The sequence below is a fragment of the Physeter macrocephalus genome, chromosome 8, assembly GCF_002837175.3.
Source record: "Physeter macrocephalus isolate SW-GA chromosome 8, ASM283717v5, whole genome shotgun sequence".
In the NCBI taxonomy this organism is placed as follows: Eukaryota; Metazoa; Chordata; class Mammalia; order Artiodactyla; family Physeteridae; genus Physeter; species Physeter macrocephalus.
This window is the reverse complement of record NC_041221.1, coordinates 157,182,930-157,191,035: the sequence shown is the minus strand read 5'-3', so window position 1 is coordinate 157,191,035 and position 8,106 is coordinate 157,182,930.

Genomic DNA, 8,106 nt, shown 5'->3' with positions numbered 1-8,106 from the left:
GAACCCGTGTCCCCTGCATCGGCAGGCGGACTCTCAACCACTGCGCCACCAGGGAAGGCCTGCTTATTGGTCATTTTAATGTCTTCTTTGGAAAAATGTTCAAAGCCTTTGCCCAATTTTTTTTATTGTGGTAGTATATACATAAGATAAAATTTACATTTTAACCATTTTTAAATGTACAGTTCAGTGGCATTAAGTACATTTACATTGTTGTGCAACCATCACCACCATCCAGCTCCAGAACTTTTTCATCTTCCCAAACTGAAACTCTGTACCCAGCAATAACTCCTCATACCCTCTTCCCCAGCTCCTGGCAACCGCCATACTACTTTTTGGCTATGAATTTGACTATTCTAAGTGTTTCATGTAAATGGAACCATACAGTATTTGTCTTTTTGTGACTGGCTTCTTTTGCTTAGCATAATGTCCTCAAGGATCATTCATGTTGTAGCATGTGTCAGAATTTCTTTCCTTTATAAGAGTAAGTAGTAGTCCTTTGTATGTATATACCATACGTCTTTATCCATTTATATGTCAGTAGATATTTTGGTTGTTTCCTTCCATCTTTTGGCTTTTGTGAATAGTGCTGCTATGAACGTTGGTGTACAAATATTTCTTTGAGACTCTGCTTTCAAGTCTTTTTGTGTATATTGAAGTGGAATTGTTGGTAATTCGACTTTTAATTTTTTGAAGAATTGCCATACTGTTTTGTCTAATGGTGGCACTATTTTACGTTCTTACCAATAGCACACAATAGTTCTAATTTCTCCACATCCTTGCCAATACTTGCTATTTTCTTTTCTTTTGTCTTTTTTTTTTATATATAAGAGCCATTCTAATGGGTAAGAAGTGGTATTTCTGTGGTCTTGACTTGCATTTCCCTAATGATTAATGATGTTAAGCATCTTTTCATGTTCTTTTTATTCTTTTTTTAATTCAACTGTTGTTTATTAGGTGTCTTCCAAGACCTAGGTCTGGGCATACAGAAACAAAGTACATCCATAATCCTGGACCTCAAGAAGCTCTTCTTAGTAGAGTATAATCTAGTGCTTAAGACCTCTTTGGATTTAGGATAGCTCTAGCTGTGTGACCTTGGGAACATTATTAACTTGTTTGAGAATCCATTCCATCTTCTGTGTAAAAGCAATAACACCCATTTCACAGGGATGTTGTGCCTTTTCATGTTGTTATTGACCATTTATATATCTTTGGAGAAATGTCAAGTCCTTTGTCCATTTTTTAATCAGGTTTTTTTTTTTTTGGCGTTGAGTTGTAGGTGTTTTTTATGTATTATGGATATTAACCCCTTATCATATATATGATTTGCAAATATTTTCTCCCTTTCTGTGGGTTGCCTTTTCACTCTGATGGTAGTGGGCTTTGATGCACCATAGTTTCTCATTTTGATGCAGTCCAATTTTTTATTTTGTTGCCCACGCTTTTGGTTTCATATCCAAGAAATTATTGCTAAATATAATGTCATGAAACTTTCCCCTTGTATTTTCTTCTAAGAGTTTTATAGTTTTAGCCTACTCAACATAAGCAGAAAAAAAATCTTGCCTTGGATGCAGTATCTCTCTTCTTCCTTTTTCTCTTCATGTTGTAATCCCGTATGGTTTTTATACATTTATTTATTTATTTATTTATGGCTGCGTTGGGTCCTCACTGCTGCGCGTGGGCTCTCTCCAGCTGTGGCAAGTGGGAGCCACTCTTCCCTGTAGTGTGCGGGCCCCTCACCGTGGTGGCCTCTCTTGCCGCGGAGCACGGGATCTAGGCGTGCGGGCTTCAGTAGTTGTGGCACGCGGGCTCAGTAGTTGTGGCTCACGGGCTCTACAGTGCAGGCTCAGTAGTTGTGGCGCATAGGCCCAGTTACTCCACAGCATGTGGGATCCTCCCAGACCAGGGATCAAACCCATGTCCCCTGCATTGGCAGGCGGACTCCCAACCACCGTACCACCAGGGAAGTCCCCCTCACGGTTTTTATATCTACTACAAAATGGCTAGCTACTCTGAAAAGTTAACCTGTACCAATATTAATGTGTTACTCCTGTTGGTTATCTATGGGTACATAAAAACCTCTCAAAGCTAAGTGATGTAAAATAATGATGTCATTTACTTACTAACAAATCTACACTCAGCTAGTGTTGGCTAGAGTGGGTTGGAGTCTGATGGCTGGAATTCTCTGAAGGGTCACTCACTCACTCACTCAGACGTGTGTCCTTAATGCTCTCTGAGACTTCAGCTTTGGCTGTGGTCAGAATGCTTACATGTGACCTTTTCCTGTGGCCGCTGGGCTTCCTCACAGCACGGAGACCGGGTTCTAAGGGTGATCACTTAGAGACAGAGAGAGACAAGAGCAGGCAGAAGCCATATTGTCTTGTCTGAGCTAGTTTTAGGAGTCGTGCTTCTTTCCTTCTGCTCTTCTATATTGGTCAGGTAGCCTAGCCCAATTCAAGGACAGGGAAAATAGGTTCCAATTCTTGATGGAGAGCTGCCAGGTTCTGGAAGAGCATGTAAAACTGGAAATATGGCTGTGGCTATTTTTGAAAAATATAATCTCTGCACCTCTCAATGGTAATACAAACATTTTAAAAAGGCAAGATCAAAATCTAAAGAAATGATTGTCAAAGTGGGAAATTTCAGGCAATAAAGCACACACCAGGCAGAGATATTTAGGCAGCTCTTTCAATAACATTAGGTAGGCAATCACATATTTTTCAGTTCTGAAAGGGAACTATGAACTTTTCTAAGGCTTAAATGAGCCAAGCTTTCCATGCAAAGTCTTGCAAAGTAGAATTTATTTTTGCAAACTCACTAATCTCAGGATCTGAAGGAAATGTTCTAATAAGTTTTTTTTATCATTCTACTTAAACTTGTACAGAAATATATTACCATCCGAAATGGTCAGGGTGTTATCAGTGTGGGTTCTTTTTTAAAACTCCGAAACCACCTAATTATAAAACTAGTAAAGTTTAGACAGTATGAAAGATGAATGTTGAACAAAGTAATATGTCAAGGAAGGTCAAAAAAAGACATTGGATTTGAAGGCCATTTAGAATTCTATGGAGAAAGAGTCACTGTGTTGCTAGAATATGGTCAGTGCCTTTATTCATGCTGATTTTGAACTTAAAGTCTAAGTGATTTACATTTGTGTAACCAGGTCTGATTATTTCCATGGTCAGTATGTGCCTGTTGAGAAAGTTCCTCATGACTGGGGTACTGGGGTGGGGGAGAACTACTCCAAATTTTATTGTTCGTCACTTTGCTAAACAGACAGTTCTACAGATAGATATATTTGATATTTTTATGCGAACTTCAGTCTACTTACTGGTACCAAATTTTGACACTCACAGGAATTAAGCATTAAGTGAATATTGAATTGCTACAGTTAGTATTATTCTGATTTGAGAAGAAAGACACCGTTGCTTCATTCTCTTGGTCACATGCTGTTACTGGTGGTGTTGCCCCTCCCTATTTACTCCCTTGAATTGTGGGTTAAAGGTTAAGGAAACCCGAATGCTATCAGTTAACCAGACTATTTGAGTAACTCTCCTTTATCATTCCCTGGACAACAGAGCCTTTATTTCATATGTAAGCTCAAGACTATTGTGGTAGGTACAGGGAGTTCTTGTTAAACAAGTGCTTATGAAAGTTACCCCACAGTTGCAGTAGTGGATTATAATATGAACATACTCACTAATGAACTAAACACTTATGAAATTAGTCTCATCTCAAAGACTCTTTCACTCATTAGCACTTGTGTCTAGCCCACCCATCAGGTCAACATCTTTGTCAAGCAGAATATATAATGTAAATAGGACACAAATGGATTACAAAATGAAATTGCAAACCTTGTAAAAAGGATGATGACAGGATAGATGATTCAGAAGGGAATGATTTGAATATCAAAGGATAAGGAGAGGCCCTTGGGAAAACTGATGAAGCTCTGGAACATTTTGCAAAAAATCTGATAATTGAATATGAAAGACTGACTTATTACTCTCAGACAACTTTATCAAAAGAATCATGTCAAAAATAAAACAAAGTCTACCCTTAATACATTTTTTGTTTGTTGTGTTAGAACTTAATTGTAATTTAAAACTAATTTTTAAATGTGTGATAAAATTATTTCATAATCTTTGGTTTCTCTTCTCATTATGAATATCCTTATAAAAATTTTCTCATTATTTGCTATGAAATGATATTCTCTTTTTAAGTAGATGTAATTTTCTTGTTACTATTTATCCTTAGATAATGAGGACATCCTAAATCAATACTCTTCCTCTTGGTAGTTTCCTAAAAACCTGGATATTAATACATTAATTCTCCCTACAAGACTAGTACCCCACAGACACCTCCTAATCCCAAACACTGGGTTGACATCCCCCTCTTAAAATATTTGAGGATTACAGCAATTGCTGGAATATTAGAGTTTGACATGACATAACATGCACTGCATCTAACAGTGCAGCTCTCTGCCTCTAGCTGAAGAAACTGAACTCTTTCCCTTGTTTCCCTATAACTACTCCAGTAACATTGATTCTGTTCTCCCTGGCTTTTGTATTCTATCTCACCTAAACATAAATTCCTCGGCCTGAAATGTCTCCCACCTTCTTAGCTCCTCCCTTCTCAATTGTTATGGCCCTTTAAGATAGTTTTCAAACACAGCTTCTTCAATGAAGATATTCCCAATTCTCAAAAGAAAAATAGCTCTTTCTCTTTTAAGTTTTTTACATCATTTGTCTTCTGCATTTGGCAATTATCACCTTATGTCTTCTTAGCACTAATAGTAACAGCTATTTTCGTATCTATCGATGTGACTCAAATACCTGCCCCACTTCTTCCCATCCCTCACTTCTGTTCATTAGAGGTAAAAGCCCTTAACATTTTAACTACTTTTTCTCGCATTTACAACCATACTTTTAAAATGGAGTGCAGGGGTTCTCATCTGGGTGTGATTTTGCCCTCTAGGGGACATTTGCCTACATCTGGAGATGTTTGTGATTGTTACCATTGGGGAAGATCTATGCCTTTTACTAGCTAGAGTCGAGGGATGCTGCTAAAACCTCCTATAAAGTACAGGACAGATCCCACAACAAAGAATTATAGGGTCCAAAATGTCAATTCTGTCTAGGTGATTGGGTAGAATGACCTCTGCTATATTAGTGATTAGACAACTGGGAGATATATTCACAAAATTATTGCAAAAATTAGTGTCTGTGGAGCTTGGGGAGCATTCATTTTCTCCACCAAGGGATCCTCTAAGAGTTTGTCTGCAGAATTAAAAGAAAATAAGTTCACCTGACAGTGTTTGGGGAGTGAGTTAGGGAAGTCCACTTGTTTTCAGCAAGGTGCCCCACCCCCTCTCCTCAGTGCCTCGTGTTCCAGAGCCCAAGATCTCTCTGCCTCAGTGTCTTTAGAGAATGAGCCCAGCAGTGTCCATGGTGGTCTGGGAGAAGCAATTACCTGGCTGTGACCTGGGGATGGGGAACTGGGTGGTTTACTGCTCCTTTTACAGAGTTTCAAATGATCACCAATATTTCACTCTGTCTTCTGAGATACCAGGAGGCTTTTAATTCCTGTGGTGCTTCTCTCTCTCCCCTCCCTTCCCCTCCCCTCCACTTTTCCTTCTTCTCTTTCTTTTTTTGATTGAGTAGGTTTTCTTTTTTTGGCGGTTCTTTTTTGGCGGCAGGAACGGTGGGAGGGGGAAGCTCTTTCCTGCAGTCCTGGTTTATGCTTTCTCAGCTCTGGTAAATCAGTTACCATCGTGCTAACTACTTCTCATCTTTCAAAAACATGTTAACTTCTTCTTCATTGTCTCCACTCCCATTCTCTTTTTATTTTGGAATTACACTGTTTTCATTTCTTTTACTGGTTTTTCAGTGGGTGTCAGAAAGGAGTGGCAGTTAGCACATGTATCCACACTGTCACTTTAAAAGAAGTCCAAAATGCTGTCAATCCTTTTGCATGGCTTTGAAGTATCATAATAAAAAACCGACATGAAAGAATGAAGTGATTTTCACTCTAGAGATTCATCGTCTCGTTTTCTGGCATAGGGTGTGTGATGGCCAAACAAAGGCAAATAACCAGAGAGCACACACATCAGACCTGAGACTGCAATATCCACTGGAGAAAATTCACAGAGACAGAAGTAGCAGGTAGGTGGGTACCTTTGGCCATTCCTTCTAGGGCAGCACAGAGATCCAGCAAAGTCAGACATCAGATTGCATGAGAGGGATTTTAGCTGCATGATTAAGGAAGCACTTGCCCCACTTCCAGAGGGTAAGAGGCCAGGATACAACAGCAGTATGATGTGATGGAACCTTGGCTGCAGCCCTAGCCCCCATCTAGAGAGTGGCAAAACCTCAGAAGGAACTGCCCTTGGTGGGCCCAGGAAGCTGAATTCTGGGGCTACTGACTAAGGGAAGTCCCTTGTGCTCTATCGACATGGTGGCAGTGGAACCGCCCACTTCAAGGGGCCCTGCAAAATCAGACATGAGGATGATGGCAGGAATCACAGTGGACCAAAGAGTAGATGAATTTTGTTGATTTCTTAAGTACAATACTTGTAAGCTCCCCAGATTTCCATGTAACTCTAGAGAAGGAAATAACGATGGAATTGGGTTAAAGAAAAATAAATGTGAGATGTCTTACACACTCGAGTTGATGAATTAGGTGTCACATATACTATATATGTTTGAAATATTGTCCCACTGACTCACTATGGCCTGACATAAATTAATATGAAACTAGGATGTTTTCAAAGGCTTGTTGGGGGCCTAAAACAGAGTTGATGTTTTTTTTACTGCAAAGACTATGGAGACTATTTATTGCTATGAAAATTTCAGTATGTTGGCCCCTAGACGTTCTGAACTTCAGGGGGACATTATAGTGATGAGGAAGTAGAAATGAAAGAAATTTAAACAACGCAGTTGGAAGAGGAGTAAGAACAAGATGAATCTAGATGATACAGACCAGTATGGGGCAACCACATGCTCTCTCCCTGTATTGGACCAGCAACCAGGCTATTGTCAAAAAAACAAACTCAGAGTACTGGATAAAACAAAGCAGGAAGATGAATTTATTGTAAGGGTTTCAACCTGAAGCTGGGAAACTCAAGGCTTACGTGAGCAATGAGTTCTGAGTTGTTCACAGACTAAGGGATTTTTATGGGATAAATGTGGCACTAGTTATTTGGCTTTTCCAGCTGACTGGTTGCCTAGTGTCCTTCTTCCTTATTTGGATGAGGGTAGCTGGGTCACGGGAACGAGGAAGTCCAGAAATAGTGTGAACAGACTTGACATTGGGGGATTAGGTGGCATCCTCTGCTGATCTCTGAGAAGAGTTGTAAGTTTCCGTTAGGTGAGGTGGTTTTTTTTCCCTTTCTGTGCCTGCATCGACCGTCTCCATTTTGTCCCTGACATAAGTGACTCCATTTTAGTTTGGTTCTACATTATAATTTTAGGAACTGGCCCAGAGAGGACCCACTTCTCTTGCCTCTGAGGTCTTGTGCTGAACAAGTGCTTCTATGTTCTGCTGGCTGGTCTCACAGATGAAGGAGGATCAGGGGTGTCTGAATACCACACAGCTTGGTCTGGGAAATGGATCAAATCCAGACTGGTAAGCTCTGGGACCTTGGGTGTAGTGTGAGTGGAATTTCTGAGGGTAGGATGATGGGGGCATTTGGCCTGGAGGCTAAGAACATCATCAAAGTAAAATTAACCTCGGCTGAGGCAAATCATGCGTTTCAAAGTAAGTAGACTGAAGAGGTCTTCTGTGGCTGAAAAATATAGTTGTCTATCTTGTTTTCATTTGAAATAGCTTATTTTGCACAGTTACCTATGAAGAGATGCTATGAGCAAACAACATTTCACAGTTAACTAGTTTACAGGATCTGTCAAAGGAGACAGAGTATCTTACTAACAGCTGAACATGTTCAAAAGCCTAGAATTCAACTGTATAGATACCACAGTACATGCTAGTTATGAAGTGACTGTGATGTTAGGTAAAAAGAAATTGCATTTGCTTTATAAATATGTATATATGTGTATGTACGTATATGTATATGTGCATGTATACACACACACACACACACACACACATATA